Here is a 16291-nt window from a genome sequence, read left to right as displayed (position 1 = left end):
CCACTATGGGCTCATTAAAGGGAGAGCTTAGGAGAAAGACGTAAATATAGAGAAAGAGAGAGAGCACTAATGCTAACATGATTACAAGGTTGTAAGGTACTCATTTTAGTAAAAGTTTAGTATTGTTTGTTTTGTTTGGCCAATGTGCCCTTTTCTTTGTGTTTTGTAAATGTGTTTGTTTTATTATTTAATAAATATACGGCTGCGGACGTATATTTAATAAATATACGTACTGCTTCCTGGACGCTGTCGTCACCACCCACACCCCTCAAAGCCATCCTTGCCTTGGTCCAGAACGTGTGTCTAGATTTTTTTTAGGAGTGGGCATGTGTATGATTGTAAGAGCATTCATGATTAGAAATTGAATGAGTTTAATAAGTAATAAGGGAAAAATGATAGCCTAAATTATAAATGTTACTCCCCCCCCCTCCATAAATACATAAAGCGCTACCTCAAAAAATGGTAAAAAATGAAACAAAACCTCTGACCACTGTGTGTGGAACAAGGATCCATTTCAAAACACATATTTTCTTCCCTTCTGTTTTTTCTATGCTCCTACCATGGCTGTTTGTGTGTTTCCAGACCCTTAATTTATTTCCATAAAAGCTGGCCTGATTCGTGGTAACTGTAGATCCAGAATGCAAATCCACTTTAGCTTTAGATTTAATCTATGCCTAGGTCATTTTTGGAGAATTGTGTCAATAAGGCATGTAACATATGATTGACATCCAAGTTGCAAGCAAACAGCATTGTTTACCTACCCCCACTTTTAGTCTGGAAGTGTTTATGCAACTTATATGAAACAAGCAATGCAGTATATTGTCAGTTCTCACCTCAATAACAAAGCTTATGAAATGTACTGTATACTGTATATAAACAAACGGCTAGTTTCAGAGACCCTGATTAGTACTAATCTTGGACTACTTAGTGTTAATTTAGGTAAGGTAATTCAAGATCTGTGAAACTAGCTGCAAAATTATGAGAAGTAACTAAACCACTGCAGTCTGTAAAACTGAAAAATAACTCTATTCTGTGATGTTTCTTCCCTTTTTCATCACTGCACTGCCTTCAATTTTTATTTCAAAAAAGGAACTTAATGATTTTCAGCTTGGGGGACCGATTGCCACCATCCTTAAATGAATTATTCAAATATATGCCAGTGCTACAGGTGCTGTTGCTTTAGGTATCTAAGTACATGTACATTTTGGAATGTGTCACAGCTTTACAAAAGTAGCCTTAAAGGGTACATCGACACTACATGAAAGATAAAACATAAACTATCCCACCTTGTTGTTCGGAATGTATCTGGTCATTGTATAATAATCCAAACATCTGCGTAATGCCACACTGCTATGTCAAAAATCACTGTTCTCAAGCACCTCTTCTAAGTCAAAAAACATGACTTCTGCATGTACCCTCACATGTACTCTGAAATATACCAGCGCATGCCCAATGAAGCATTGTATAAGCTATATTACCTCCGTGTGGAAACACACTAGTCAGTGTGACAAACATGGTCCGTCTAATTTTCCATAAGGAAGGAACTAGTACCTGCTTTTGTTTTGTGTAGTAGACATCTTTCACATTGTACATGTTTCCTTCGCATGTTGTATTTTGATGTATTATTATGATCACTGTATCATTCAATAAAATAAATAAATAAATTAAAACATTTTTTAAAAATTTAAAAAAGTCTGTGCTGTGTAAGTGGTTGTGGGAAAAGGAAACCAAGACAGAGTTGTTTTCATTTCCAACTAATGAAGGGACCTACCCACAATTATAGCAGCACTGTGTTATTTCAATATATGTCCCCAAGTCTTAGATAGAGCTCCAGCTGATTTGGAAGGTATCAAATAAACTAGCAAATGAGATTTGGAAACGATGTCTTTGTAAATAAATATTGCATTTTTTCATCCTTCATATTTGGTTTTCAATTTGAATTTAAACTGTTAAATGACACAACTTCGATATGGCAGTGGAACGGTATGTTTTTCTTTCCGTTTGTAGATTTTTGCTTGCCAGTTGCCATGTCCGCTTATAATATGCGGAATTGGGCTTGTATTTTCAAAACATCGCTTTAATTTTTTGAGAGTCGCGGGTTGCGTGATTGACTGGTATCAATGTATATGCACATCATTAGAATTTTAGAATCATCCTATCCCCACCAGTTCAACTAAGAAAAACTAGATCTACTAAATAAAATACGGAATTGGTATAAACACCCCCACTCCCCTCCCTCTGAAATTGGTTGGGCTTGTTTTGAAAGGCAATGCAACTTTTTTTTCTCATGAGCCGGTGTAACGGGGGGTGGGGGAGATCTGTGCTGACTATCTGACGCATGTGTGGTACTGCAGGAAGGGGGCAGCAGCCTCGTAAGAGCCATCTGTCAGTCATGGCAGTGACATGGAGAGGTGGGGAAGAGGGTGTGTTGGCTTTCCATCTCTCTGAGTTGCTGAGAGGCCGGCCTTGGGGGATTGCTCAGCCCATAAGTACTGCTCTTGGTTATGCATTCAGGTGGCTGTGATTGGGAATACACAGAGACGCTGGCTGAGAAGGCCAGTGTAAACATAACCCAGGCAAGAACGCTAGTGGTTGGAGCAAGCAACCAAAACAGCAATCATGGCTGAAGAAGACAGCCAGCAATAGATAAACCATTTATTAAAATATATTGTTATGTACCCGAGGGGATGTGTGTAGTGATAGGGGAACCTTGGCCACCTCAGTGTATAGTGCATAACAGCGTAGGACGGACATTCCGAGCTGACCGTCTTACACTGCGTAAGCAGCACCTTTATTTTGTAGTTTTATTACTGTGTTTTATTTTCCCTTTTCATTCCGCCTTTTGTTTTCATTATTATTTTGAGCACCTGCGAGTGCGCCGGCATCAACTGGACTGTATACCAGTGTTGGTAACTCTGTGGTCCTGACTATCGTTGCCAGTGTTGGTAACTCTGTGGTCCTGACTATCGTCGCCCTCTGCAGGCCAAAATAAATCAGTGCACCAGAGTGACGTTTCAACTAAAGTTTTGTCTCTGTGTCAGTGAATTGTCCACCACAGATGGCAATACTGCTTGCCATTGTAACTGTGTCTGTTTGGATGTTTTTGTTATCAGACACCTTGGGGAATACAAAAATAACAAAAACACACAAGCAGACACAGTTATAATAGCAAGCAAAAATTTACAAACGGAAAGAAAAACATACCGCTCCACTGCCACAAGCTGTGGGGATTTACAGGCTAAATTGGAACCACGAACGTTATTACAATGGAACCTTACACTGTAAACTACATGCGGAAGTCATGTTTTTTGGCTCAGAAGAGATGTTTGAGAACAGTGAATTTGGACATAGCAGTGTGGCATTATGCACACGTTTGGGCGCATAGGGATTATTATGTTTTATTTTTCATGTATTATTATTATTATTATTTATTTCTTAGCAGACGCCCTTATCCAGGGCGACTTACAATGGTTACAAGATATCACATTATTTTTACATACAATTACCCATTTATACAGTTGGGTTTTTACTGGAGCAATCTAGGTAAAGTACCTTGCTCAAGGGTACAGCAGCAGTGTCCCCACCGGGGATTGAACCCACGACCCTCCGGTCAAGAGTCCAGAGCCCTAACCACTACTCCACACTGCTGCCCTTAGTAGTGTTGTGTAGTGTTGATGTACCCTTTAAGATACACTAACTTATAGTGGTCTAAATGCCTGGAGAGCATCAAAAGATTGCATTATATAATGATTCCAAGAGAACAATCCCTAAACCAGTGCTAGTACTGCTATTTCCAAATGATTTCACTGACCTTGTAGCTGTAAAACAACAAGCCGCTGGTTGCTTTACTCCTCTGTTGGAGAGCTGTACTTGAAGAAGCAATTGATGATGGCATGCACAGTACAGGTTTATCTTGGAGTTCAAGATGCTGCCAAGGGCCAAGAAACTTGTGGGTAAAACAAGTCTGCACAGTTTCTAACCCATAAAGAGATCAGGGTGATTGATTTGCCCACCAAATTTGAACCCTATTGATCAAACAAACCCCTTTATATCAAATCTGTCAGAAACACAATCTAAAGGTCAAGATCAGACTCAACCAACATCTTGGTTACAAGTGTGAAATGGACCAAGCTACAAATATGGATTTGTGCTACAAATATGTTGTCTTGATGTGCAATGTGTTGGATATCTACTTTAAAGTTTCCATATGAAGTCACTCATGATGATGCATTTACAATTTATCTTTAGACAAAGATTATTATATTATTATAAATTTAGTGTTCTGTGGTTATGATTACTTTACATCAACTGTGAGCATTGTGGAAAAGGTCCCATGACATCACGTGTCTCCAATGTGCAGTTTTGAAAGAAAAATAAATATAGTAAACATGTAATTTCCTTTTAAAAAAAGACTTCTGGTACTCCATTAGGTTAAAGAAAATTCTCAGGTTGCTTGCCTTGCCTTGCCAGAAGTCTGTTTCTGTTTCACTTTCTTGGTCAGTGCAGCCTCTTCACCTCAGCAGTGTCTTTGGAGGTCAAAGTATGTTACTGGCTGCAAATAATATCAGTCAATAGTGGAAGCAGCTGGTTGGTTAATTACAGGGCTGGCGCCAGGTTTTTGTGGGTCCTGGGTAATGGACCTCCACTGTCTAATGTTTTCGTTGTAGCAAACACTCAGACGCCAACATTTCGTACTTCAGCTTAAACGTCTTCTCTGTAATAGCTAAACTTTTTTGCCTCGCTCCTTTCATTGCAGATCACTCCTCTGCACAGCGCTGTCAAGTTATTATCAGTTATTTTCCTACCTGCTCCGGTGATTCTTCTTAATCCCTCTTCAGATCTGCTCACTATTGCAGCATGCAAAAGTTGCTTTAGTTTACTGTTTAAATCTGCAACTTCCAATGCTCCAACTTTCCTCCAATAACGTGACTCTCCATCTAAAAAAAAATAAAAAATACGGAGTGCTTGATTTCCTCCGCAATTTAGTCATATGTCTGCTCATCGTCTCAGATACTACAAGCATTAATACATGGTGAGAGACGTGGTACGAGACTGGAAATATGTCTTGATTATGAGTTAAGGAGTTCCACTATTAGGAGAATGACTGGAGTTGTGAAACCCAAATCTCCGAATGTGAGTTCACCTTTTCCTATCCAAGTAGACATGATAGTAGCAAACCACTGATCGATCCTGTGTTGACTTACACATAGGATGGTCGGCATCTCATCTCTCTGCCCTCGTTTCCAGAAAAGGGAGCTGAGCTTCCTCAGCAGTCGATTCTTATATTCGTTCATCTCCAGCTCCCACCTCAGCTCTCAGTTCCAGCACTCCCCCTGCCTCTACTTTCAGTATCTAAGTTACATCAGTCGGTCCCGTCTGCTTCTGCCTCATGAACTGTCATTGACATGATGTTTTCTGCAATATATAAAGTCTGCATCTCCATATTTTTCAACTGTTTCAGTCACAATGGGCAAGATAGTAGGTCTTTCAAACTTTGATAGTGACAGAAGCTCCTGTATACTGCAGAGAAACAGACCTTGATGGAATTAGAGCCAAAAGTTAATCAGAACAATCTAAGCATCTTGCCATGTTGAGTGGGTGCCTTCTTGGATGCCCTTGTTGGTCATGTAACAGACTTTGAACAGTGCTGTGGTGCTTTTTGGAAGGAATTCTGCATTCTAAATCTGTAAAGTTGCAACTGTTAGCTAAGAACCAAACTAAATTGAACAAAGAAAAAGCAGCACATGCATATAAAAGTACATGAAACCTGGAGCAATGTCATTGCGGATGTATATAAAAATAAAAGGTCCCATCTGCTTCCCCCCACCTTCCAGACTCCCCAGTTTCACCAGCTGCTATTCGACTGAATCCTACTCTCAGTAACCTTCTTCAATCTGCACAGCATTACATGTCTCTCAGAAGCTCCAAATTCACTGTTTCTTCTGCTTCTAGTTTCCCCGCAGCAGGTATTCGTTTCTGTGACCTTTCTTCTATTACAGGTGTCTTCATCATTCGGCTATGTACCGCCAAGACAGATTAATTTCAGTGTGGTCAGTTCATTCAGCCGTCAAGTATCAAGTCCCCTATCCCCTTTCTTTTCAACGGCAAGGTATCTCCCCAGCAGGAACCCCCCACCCCACAGACCCTCTGTTCATTGATTCCTCTCGCTCTATCATCACTCGTCACTGGTTCTCAACCCACCTCTCCACCCTAATCTCCAGAGCAGCCCTCCCTCCTCGGCTCTACACACCCATTCATTCCGTACAGGCACAGCCACCTCTGATATATTTGCAGCCCATTCTAAAATTGCTAGTATGCCCGAAGTGGGGGCTTCCTGTCCGCCAGGCCCACCAGAGGTTTTCCCCTAATCAGCCTCAAGGGTTTTTTTTCCTCTCCACTGAGCGGCAGGTATTCACAGTCACACCTACTAATAATTCCTAACCACCTCTGTGTGTCCTGTTTGTCCTTCTAGTCTTTTGTATATGTTATACGTCGGCATGTGTTCTTTGTTATTGTCTCACGGTGCAGGTGTTTCGTGGATAGCCGGGGGTCCATCCTTTGGGGGGCAAGTGATCTCACTTCCCCGACCTCAGGTTCAGGCATCCACCTACCTTCCTTCTAATGGGGGGGGGGGGAGGTTCTCACCACCATGAGTCAGAGCGGACCCCCGGCCACACTCATGCGCTTATCTTACCTCTGTTCTATCCATTCTTCTCTTCGGGACGTGGCAGCTTTACGCTTCCAGTGCTCGAGTCCCATACTAAACTGCATGCTTTCTCTTTACTTCAGGTCTAAGGCAGCGTGGAGTCTCAGCCGGTCAATCACAGGGTTTAACAAGCGCCCCTTTACAGAAGCCTCAGTTGCTCAGTACCCTACTCTCCTGAAGGGCGACTCCCTCATACTTAAATTTCGTGTCCTGGCGCCCAGTGGAGTGGAGTTCCTCTCCCGAGGGTCGGCTCTTCGAGTATTAACCCTCGTATATGTTTTTCGGTAGCTGGGCTTCACCCCTGGGATGCGTTGGCTACGCCACCCTCAGCAGCCACCTTTCTGTCCTAATTTCCAGTCCGGGCCATCGGACCGCTACTAAGTCTGGGCTTCGCCCGCTCCTCTGTACTAAGTCCTTTCCTTCAGCGGCACTCTGTCCTACTAACTGCTCTTTCTGCTTCCTCTGCCATATCCTTACATACCCAACTCACATCCCCATGAAATGTTGTTTAATTGGGACGTTACTTTGTTTAATTGGGATGCAGTATTTCCAAATGATGAATGGAGATCGTTTTCCAGAGCAAGACAGGTCACGTAGCACAGTGCAGTGAGTATGTGATTATACTGTTACTTGCGTAAATTGTGTAAACCATGTTGAACTCTTGAAGAAGGAGGAGTCCCCTGTGGTTTCTTAGGCTGCTGTTGCAAAGAAAGTTGGCATGTCAACATCGCAAGTGCCTTGCCTTGTCGAAATAAAAAGCTGTGATTTATTTTGTTTAGGAATAAAAAAAAACATTGACTCGTACTTTAAATTATGTATTTAACATTTAATCATAATGTCATTATTTTTCTTAGTGTGACTAAGGTTGTCTCAACTGCCTGTCATTTATTTTGGACAGCTGCTTATTCTGGATATTTTTCCTTTTCCTAAGGCATCCCAACAAAATGGCGTTGACTGTACTTATTTCAGTTTTGTTTAGAATTTATTTTTTGTGGTCTTTTCCTTCCATTTTTGACATACAGATTTGTGTTTCTTTTTATTTAGAGGTTCCAGAGGTTCATCAGGTTTCATTTTTGATGGTTTAAAATCATATAATTATAACAGGCATTTAGGCGTTATGATAACAATAAACATTATGATAATGAGACTCGACAAAACGCTTGTCAGATGAAAGTCTTGATTGCAGGAAATTCTGAAGGAATTGGGCCAATTATAGAATGACTTTAATTAGCACATGTGTATAATTGTATGCCGAGATCAGCAAATAGCTTTTGGCTTTATGAAGAACTGGTTAGGATGGAAGCCAATAAGGAGTGAGAAGAGGTGGGACTGAGGGAACAGGGCGCAAACAAGAAAAGAGAAAAGAAAAAAGGGAGATCTGAATCAGTTTACTGCACTGCACGCATACAGTTTAGTTTAATTTAGTGAAAACCAAATGTCTCTATCCTTAAAGGTTGCTTAGGTAGGATAGCTGGCACACAAATAGTACATTTACTCATATTTGCAATTTTATTTCTGCATGTGTGTGGCCCCCCTCTGGCCTTGGGGCCCTGGGCACTTGCCTAGGTTGCCCGGGTGCTGACCCGGCCCTGGTTAATTACAAGACAAAAGGTGCTGAAAGAGGTGGAGGTAATTTCACTCACCAGGTGAAATGAGCAAGGAAAGGCTAAACTATCTGAAAGCAAAGCTAACCTAGTGTTAACCAGATACCATGTATTAAAATGAAAATGTTTGCAAAAGTGTTTTTCTCAAAACCGCATGTCTAAGAGCTATATAATGATAGTAAGTACATTGCAGGCAAGTGCTACTACTTTTAGTAGATATTATCAACAACATCAAGCTCTGTTATAGCTCAGAAAGCCAAACACATATGTAAAAAGGGTCTTTCTTTTTTATATATACTGATGCACATTTTCATTATGGACTTTTAAGGCAAAACCCTTCTTAAATGTGTTAACAAGTACTTCAATATTAGTTACCATTGTATTTCAGGACCAAGGGCTGTATGGAGGAAGAACCTCAGGAATTGAAATAGGAGAGAAGTGTTTGTTACTTTAGAAAGAGGACATGGTTTCCCCTTGGCTCACGGAGAGCCGCCCTCGCAGAGGTGAGACTAAACCGATCGGCCTCCAAGGCCGGGAAGCAATGGGATAATGGACGAATTGAAAAGATGAAGAGAAGTCCAGAGATCACCGCGATTTGTAAAGGAGGGAGGTCAGCGTGGCCGGACTTCCAGGGCTGAGTTGTAATTCCAAGGCGAGTAGTGAGCTTCAATTCACTTGCAGGGGAGACTGAAACACTGGAAAAGAAAAATAAATAAACATACAAAGAGAGCCTCCCAGAGAGTCACCTCCAATGAGTCAAGGCTGGGTGGCTGTGCTCCGAGGCTGGGAACAAGCTTTGCTCTCCAGAAAGGGACATTACCACGGGTGAAAAATGATCGAGTGAGCATAGAACGAGAAAACGAAAGAGCGTTAATACTGTTTTGGCCGGGGGTCCTCTCAGGCTCGCGGTAGAACTTTCCTTGCAAAGGATGAGGCCTGTGCAGCCGGACCTCTAAGGAAGGGAAGTGAGCTTCACTTGCCCCCAGAGGGAGACCAATGCAGAGGTGGAGCAGCATAGTGGAGGATGGAGGAAACGAAAAAGCAAGACAGAGAATAAGGAAGTGCCCTAGGGTTTAAATAGGTTACAATAATATATAATCAGATACAGAGGGTATAATAACCTTAATTACAGGGACATCAAAACAGACCAAAAAATACTAGACTTCCAACTAGGCCTAACTTGTATTTGCTATTATTATTATTATTATTATTATTATTATTATTATTATTATTATTATTATTATTTATTCATTTATTTATTTAGCAACTTGCTTCATTAAGTGGACGCATACTGCTGTAATACTATTTTGGTAAGTTTAATCAAATAACGTAAACATACTGTCAATATACAATTGTAATCTTATCCTAGATTAAAACAAAATCATTTCTTGGTTTGCGGTTCCCATTAGATAGGAATTCCATGCAGAGAGTGTGGTTTTCTCTCTCCATTGCAGGATCTCCTTTTGACAACTGCCTGTTAGGCACTTTCTATTTTTATCCCAGTGGCGCTGTTTCTCATCTTACAACAATTGTTGATTATGGGCAGGAATAAAAAAGCATGCATGCACTTTTTCTCAGTCTTTTCATTTCTTAAAATAGCCTACCAAGTCGTGATCAAGCTGCCCTTGAAAGCTTTATGTTGTAAAAATCAGATGGAGGATTGTGGATTGTTACAAATAGTCGCTCTCACCATCCTCGCTTGGGTTGAATTAATGTGTTACTATTTTTGGACCCCAGTGTTTCCAGGGGAAACCTAATGACGCAATGACGTCAATGCAGGTCAATAGCAGACTGGAGGAATTGAGTGCTTCCATTAGATTTTGCAGTATTTTCAGAAACGGCAAAGGGATCAAATGGATGTGTTTTAAAAGCACTGACAAAAAATAGAGTATATCAAATGAAAATATTATCGTTTATACAAAGATACCGAGTGATTAAGTATGGTGAAATATGTTTTCTAGCTTTCTTAGGGATGTTCGCTATATACATTAGTCTCTTGGATCAATGATTTCAGGGAGAGATGAAGCTTTGTTTTCTTCTCTGTGTGTGGGTTTCAAAATCTACAACGCTGCCTTCTGTGAAATCACTGCTTCAGCTTTACACAGGTATGTAAGGTGGCACAATCATTCCGATTTTTTGGTTTTAATAGTGTGAATGGGCTCCTGTTGATTTTTTTTTTTGTGACTGCCGTCTTTCAGATAAAATAATTAAATAAATAAACGGTTTCTACATGTATAAATGCATTACTACATTGTGTAGAATAAAATAGTAGTCATGTGTACAAAAGTAATGTGAATAGAGGTGCATTACAATGCACTTGTGCTTTTGTAAAGCTTTGAGGGAATTATTGTTTTTTTATTTATTTATTTATTTTATTTTATTTTTTAACGTTGATAGATGACATATCGCAGACACGGTGTATTTCGAATGTATTCAAACCAGAAGATAAAATTATAGACTTTGCAATTGTATTTGTGTCACTGCCAGGTCACCGTGATTCCATTATATGCCTTCTGTGTTTTCGAATGAAAATAAAAATGGTATTTTACAGAATCAATGTGAGGTGAGATGTCATTCATAATTTCTCCAGAAGTTAATCGTTTCTGTTATTAACGACTAAATCTTGTTTTTAGATAACTTGGAAAAACTCATTAAATCATAAGAATAAATCCTGAATAATGTTGTTAGACTGAAACTCCTCCTAATAATCAACTTTTGTCACTTCAGAGGTCAAATTCCTACTCAAACCAAAAGTAGAATACTATTACGTTTTTTGTTTGTGTTTTATTTTTTATTTATGTATGTATTTATTTATTTATTTGGAGGGAGACACATCCAGCTATTAAATCAGAAACTACACCCAAGTCTTTGATTGACGCCACTAACCAGTAAGTATTGCAGCTACAAAGAAACGGATATAAAACATTCATCATATTTTTTAAAAATTATGTTTAACCTGTATTTTGTAAATATAAATTCTACATAACTGAAATGAAGTTTTTATGATAATGATTTTTAGGGCGTTTACCAAAGCCTCCGATGAAAGAGTTTGGTTTCAGCACCACAGACAGCTCATACCAATTGTATGTTTTTTCTTTTTTTTTCTCTCAATCAGCATCATCTCAGTGATGTTGTTGCGGATATTCTGTATACACTGTACGTACTTGCTTGGTCTAACACTAATATCCAGGTTTAATGTTTGATAATTGATTAGGAATACGTCAACACAAATCAAGCTGATTTTTTTTTTTCTTTCGAATACCCAGTTAAAGGTAAGCGTTTTAAAAACTCATGAAGCAGAAAAATATTTCTGAAAATGTTGTAGTTCAATGCAGGCCAATATACAGTAGCTCATTTACTCACTGGTAAATTCACCACAGATTGTGGACGCTGTCACTTCTAGTGTGAATACTACTCTGGAGTTTCTATCACAATGTAATGCACATGTGGTTTTGCCAGTCTTACTTAAAAACTATTTTTTACCATTATCTTAGGCCTCCAATGTATATGTATTGCGTTTGAAAGTTCAAATGTGTGTCATCAGTATTGCTAAATTATATGGTCATGATAACTTTATAATATCTGTCTACAGAAACCTTTAAAAAGAATACAATTATAAACGTAAGTATAAATTCAGTTTTTACAGAAGGTCATAAAGTCATACAAGCACTTTGCAGTATCAAACTTTCATGGCTGGTCACACTACTGGTGTTCAAGAATAAAGTAGACTATTGTATTGTATATTATTGTATTTAAAAGAAGTAGCTGATTTAACTGACCTTAGATTACTACTTTATTTAATGAAACATTAGGTATTCCAAGTGTGCTAATCAAGGCCTGTGAAATCAGATGTAAATGCTTAGATAGGTCATGATTAATAATTGTATTTATTAATTTAAAAAAAAAAAACCTTGGGACGTGCTATCAAATCTTTTGCACTTTAAATCTCTTCATTCTGTTGAGTACCAGATGTGCTTAATAATGGATTTACAGATGGCTAGTTTATTATTTTCAGAAAAGATGCTGCATAATAATAATAATATTATTATTATTATTATTATTATTATTATTATTATTATTATTATTATTATTATTATTATTATTATTATTTATCTTTTGGTAACAGTAACGAACTAGTATATAAGCACTCTTAGGCCAATTGTTGGTGATCACTTCGTTAAACTAATTGACTATTTATACATATTTATAATAAGTTATTTTCAATTGTATAATACTTACTTCTCTGGTCTATACACATGTACTACTACCTGCATTCAATGTTATTGTGAGTTCTGATTGACGCCTTTCAGTTCATATTCCCTTATCAGAAACTAGTCAATGCTGACTCATATAAACAGTTGAGTAGTAAAACTAAAAGCTTGTGCTTCTTTTTTTTACACCGTATTACTCTCATCACATCATCATAAACATGTGCAGCGTTTGATCAAATAGAAGACACACTGTTATTAGGGAAGCTTTTAGTCAGCAGTTTTATAGAATGCTTCATTCACATGTGCTGTCCCCCAGTCTCAATATTTACAGGTAAAAGAGATCAAATAGCAGCCCCGCCCTGTTGTGCTGCAAACAGTCATATTATATGGGTGCTAGCTTGTCTCATATATGTATGACTAATTGCTACATTACCCCAATCAAGATACTGTACAAGTGATCGGTGATACTGATTAAGATGTCAAGTGTTTGCCATCTTTAAAACATGAACCTCTAATACCACAAATTGTTTCTTGAAATGAGAATAAGCATGTATTTAATTATCAGAGCGTGCTAAATGTGTCTTCTTAAAAAAAAATGCTATGGAAGTGGGACTTGATTACGGATAAAGAACAAACGGTGAATTAGAAAGAGGACTTTTTCAATCAGGTGTTTTTGGATATTGTTTGGTAAGTCATTATTTCATGAAGGGGGCAGCCTGATTCCAATTCTGAAGAAGGTCAATTAGTGTAATAAAGGATAAAGCAGATTTGCTTTGCTTGGCCTTTACAATTGTAAACCTTTTGATAGTAGCTGTATTTATGAGTAGTAGTTATTTATAGTTTTGTATTAGTAACATGAATCTGGTAATATGGGTCTGTTTTTTAAAGTGCCTTTTAATTCATATTTTTCAGGATCAACTATGCAATTGTCCTGTCACACTGGAGGATATAGTTTGTCCTTTTCAGATCTTTTTGCGGTCTGGGCTTGCTGTTCCTAGATCCAGTAGTCAGGAAGCCCTTACCCCAAAAAGTATTTGCAAAGGATACAGTCGGCAATCGGCAGAAAGGTGCAGTCATTTCTACAAGTTCAAATGTAAGTTGCACTGAATTTAGAACGATGCTTTATGCTTTATATATTTATGATGAAATATATTGCAATGTATTTCAATGTATTTCAATGTATTGCAGAAAGGAGACTGTGCAGTGCCTAATTGTGCCTTAACCACTTCAAGTCCAGATGTAAAAATGAAACCCCTTCCCAGGTACCAGATTTTGAAAATAATAATAATAATAATAATAATGTTTTCAAACCTGTAATTGCTATAAAACATATGATGAATAACACACAAATAAATGACCTAAACTGTGTTTTTCATTACCCCTTTCTGCTCCTGTGTACTACATACCCATGTTCAATATAGAGATAAAAACACTTTTTTTTTTTTTGGACAATGAAAACAAAAACGCTGCTAATAACAATAATAATCAGTAAACAGTAATTATCAAATAAAAATTAAACAACACCAAAACGTGTGTCATTATTGACTTGCTCTGTGCCATTTATTGAAATGTTCAATACAACAGAACCCCGGGGTTGCCTTTGCAACCACTGCACATTTTTCTTGTGTCCTTTTTTTTTGTTTTCATTTTCGTAGCAGACCCTGCACCTTTTTTGCGGTCTCTGCTTCCCTTGTGTTGGAGGGACTGCCATTTCAAACCAAACAGCTTCCCGTTTGCAGCTGACTTACCTGTAAAGTAGCTGCATGCTCTTTTGTTTGTACAGTTTGTACTGTTCTTGGCTCCACATCCTCTTCATCATCATCGCTGAGTGATAAGTCAGCATCACTGTCGCTTCACTCCCGTTGTCGCTCTCCACGTATGTTGTTATGTTTAGCTTTCACTAAAAAGTATAAATAAACTACAACTAAACAAGTAAAACTAATAATAAAACAAAAACTAATAATTTAAAACACTATATATATATATACTTGTAAAAGTTGAATGGCTTCTCGCAATATATCTCAGTCTTCTAAACGCCCACAGCTAGATTGGACCCTCCCCCGACTTTCATTACACATTCCACAGTACTGCACTGCCTTAGAGAATGAAACCTGAAACACTAGATTGAAAAACCGATCATAGAATAGAATGGGAAACTTGACGTACGCAGGTACGGCATGATAGTGTAAGTGGGTTTTCATTTGACGTACATGCGTACGTCATGGTGCTGAAGTGGTTAACCAGGCAGGCTCTTTTCAAGTGCAGGTATAGAGATTTTAAACTGATCTGAATGGCAAAGCAGCCCACAATACTGCCCACTATACTTACACTGTAACTAACAGACACCTTTTCATCAGAAAAGGTCTCTGCTACCTGCTGATTCTTAATTTGAAGCTGAATACCAGTAGACATGCTTTAAATTAGAACGTTTAAATGTTAAACTTTTGTATAAAATCATTATTTAATATCAAAGGTAAATGGTCTATTTTTACAATTGTCAGAAGCAAAGCAAGATTTAAAAGAAAAAGAACAAAAGAAACTATGACCTCACACTCTGGCAGGCTCTCAATCAGCTGCAAAAGCATTTAGGCCAATAAAACAAAGTACCACTTATAAAAATAAAGATCAAAGCAAAACAAAACGTTTCATGCGAGCATCAGCACTATTTCTGTTAGATTTTTTAAATATATTTCAATAATGTTTAGGTTGAATGCATTGTAGTTTTTTCAAAGCTTTTATTTTGTTTTATTTTTAATCTTAAAAACTTTAAAGCTTACAGTAAACACACAGCATATTTTAAATTAATCACAAACAATTTCAGGGACTGAAGTTCTGGTTCGGTTTTAATTCAGAAATGAGCATGCAGTGGCAGAATCGTTAGTAGGCCATGCATCATTAATGGATGGCTCAGCATGTAGGTCTGTTCTGATGCGATGTGTAACAGTGGGAAAAAAATGACATCACTCCAGCTCTAGATCACACTGGGTAACCCATAAAACCTTTTATTATTATTATTATTTATTTATTTATTTATTTATTTATTTATTTATTTATTTATTTTTTAACAGATGCCCTTATCCAGGGCAACTTACAATTGTTAAGAAATATCACATTGTAAAACATTACATTTCAGAATATCACATTACAGAGTATCGTATTACAGATAAGAGCAGTTATAAAGTACAATGAAATCAGCAGCAAAATGATCAAATTCAAATTAGAGCAAAAAATAGAGAATACAGTAAATAATTACATGTAAAAGTGAGTTCGACTAAGAGCAGTTAATTTATATTAAAAATATTTGCTTATACAAGTAAAGTCCAGTATGAGCATGTAGTAAGTACGATAAATGGATAAGAATGATTTCAAATAACAGCAATTACAAAAAACGTGAATACAGATACCTATAAGAGTAAAAACAAGTACAAGATACAGGAAGTAGTTATAATTAAGAGCAGTAGTCGAATACGGCAAGGTAAGGAGCGGTTTAGTGCAAGTACTTCTTAAGCACTTCTTATTTCTTATAAAACTACTAATTTTAGGTTATTCATGTTATGTTTATATTTGGTAAAGTGTTTTATTTACTTTTTTTATTTCTTATGTTTGATATATAAAGAGCCAATACACAAAGTATTAGGCATACCAAAAGCACTACAAAGGCATAGAGTGTTGTTTGTGCCCCCCAACATTTCCCCCAGAACTATTAAAAAAATATGCTCAATACTTGGGTATCCTGGTTGCAAAACAAAAATAATCCCCCCAGCTCTCCA

General features: G+C 37.8%; 1 long non-coding RNA gene across 1 annotated transcript; it reads left to right on the top strand.

Annotated features, from left to right (window-relative positions):
- The first annotated feature begins 10848 nt into the window (after positions 1–10848).
- Positions 10849–15490, top strand: LOC131737547 (uncharacterized). The gene is made up of 3 exons (XR_009329192.1): positions 10849–11198; positions 13434–13614; positions 13710–15490. It is a non-coding gene; the product is annotated as an uncharacterized LOC131737547 (long non-coding RNA).
- Positions 15491–16291: the final 801 nt, after the last annotated feature.

This window comes from Acipenser ruthenus, chromosome 7, assembly GCF_902713425.1.
Source record: "Acipenser ruthenus chromosome 7, fAciRut3.2 maternal haplotype, whole genome shotgun sequence".
Taxonomy (NCBI): Eukaryota; Metazoa; Chordata; class Actinopteri; order Acipenseriformes; family Acipenseridae; genus Acipenser; species Acipenser ruthenus.
This window is presented reverse-complemented; position numbering and strand designations above follow the sequence as displayed.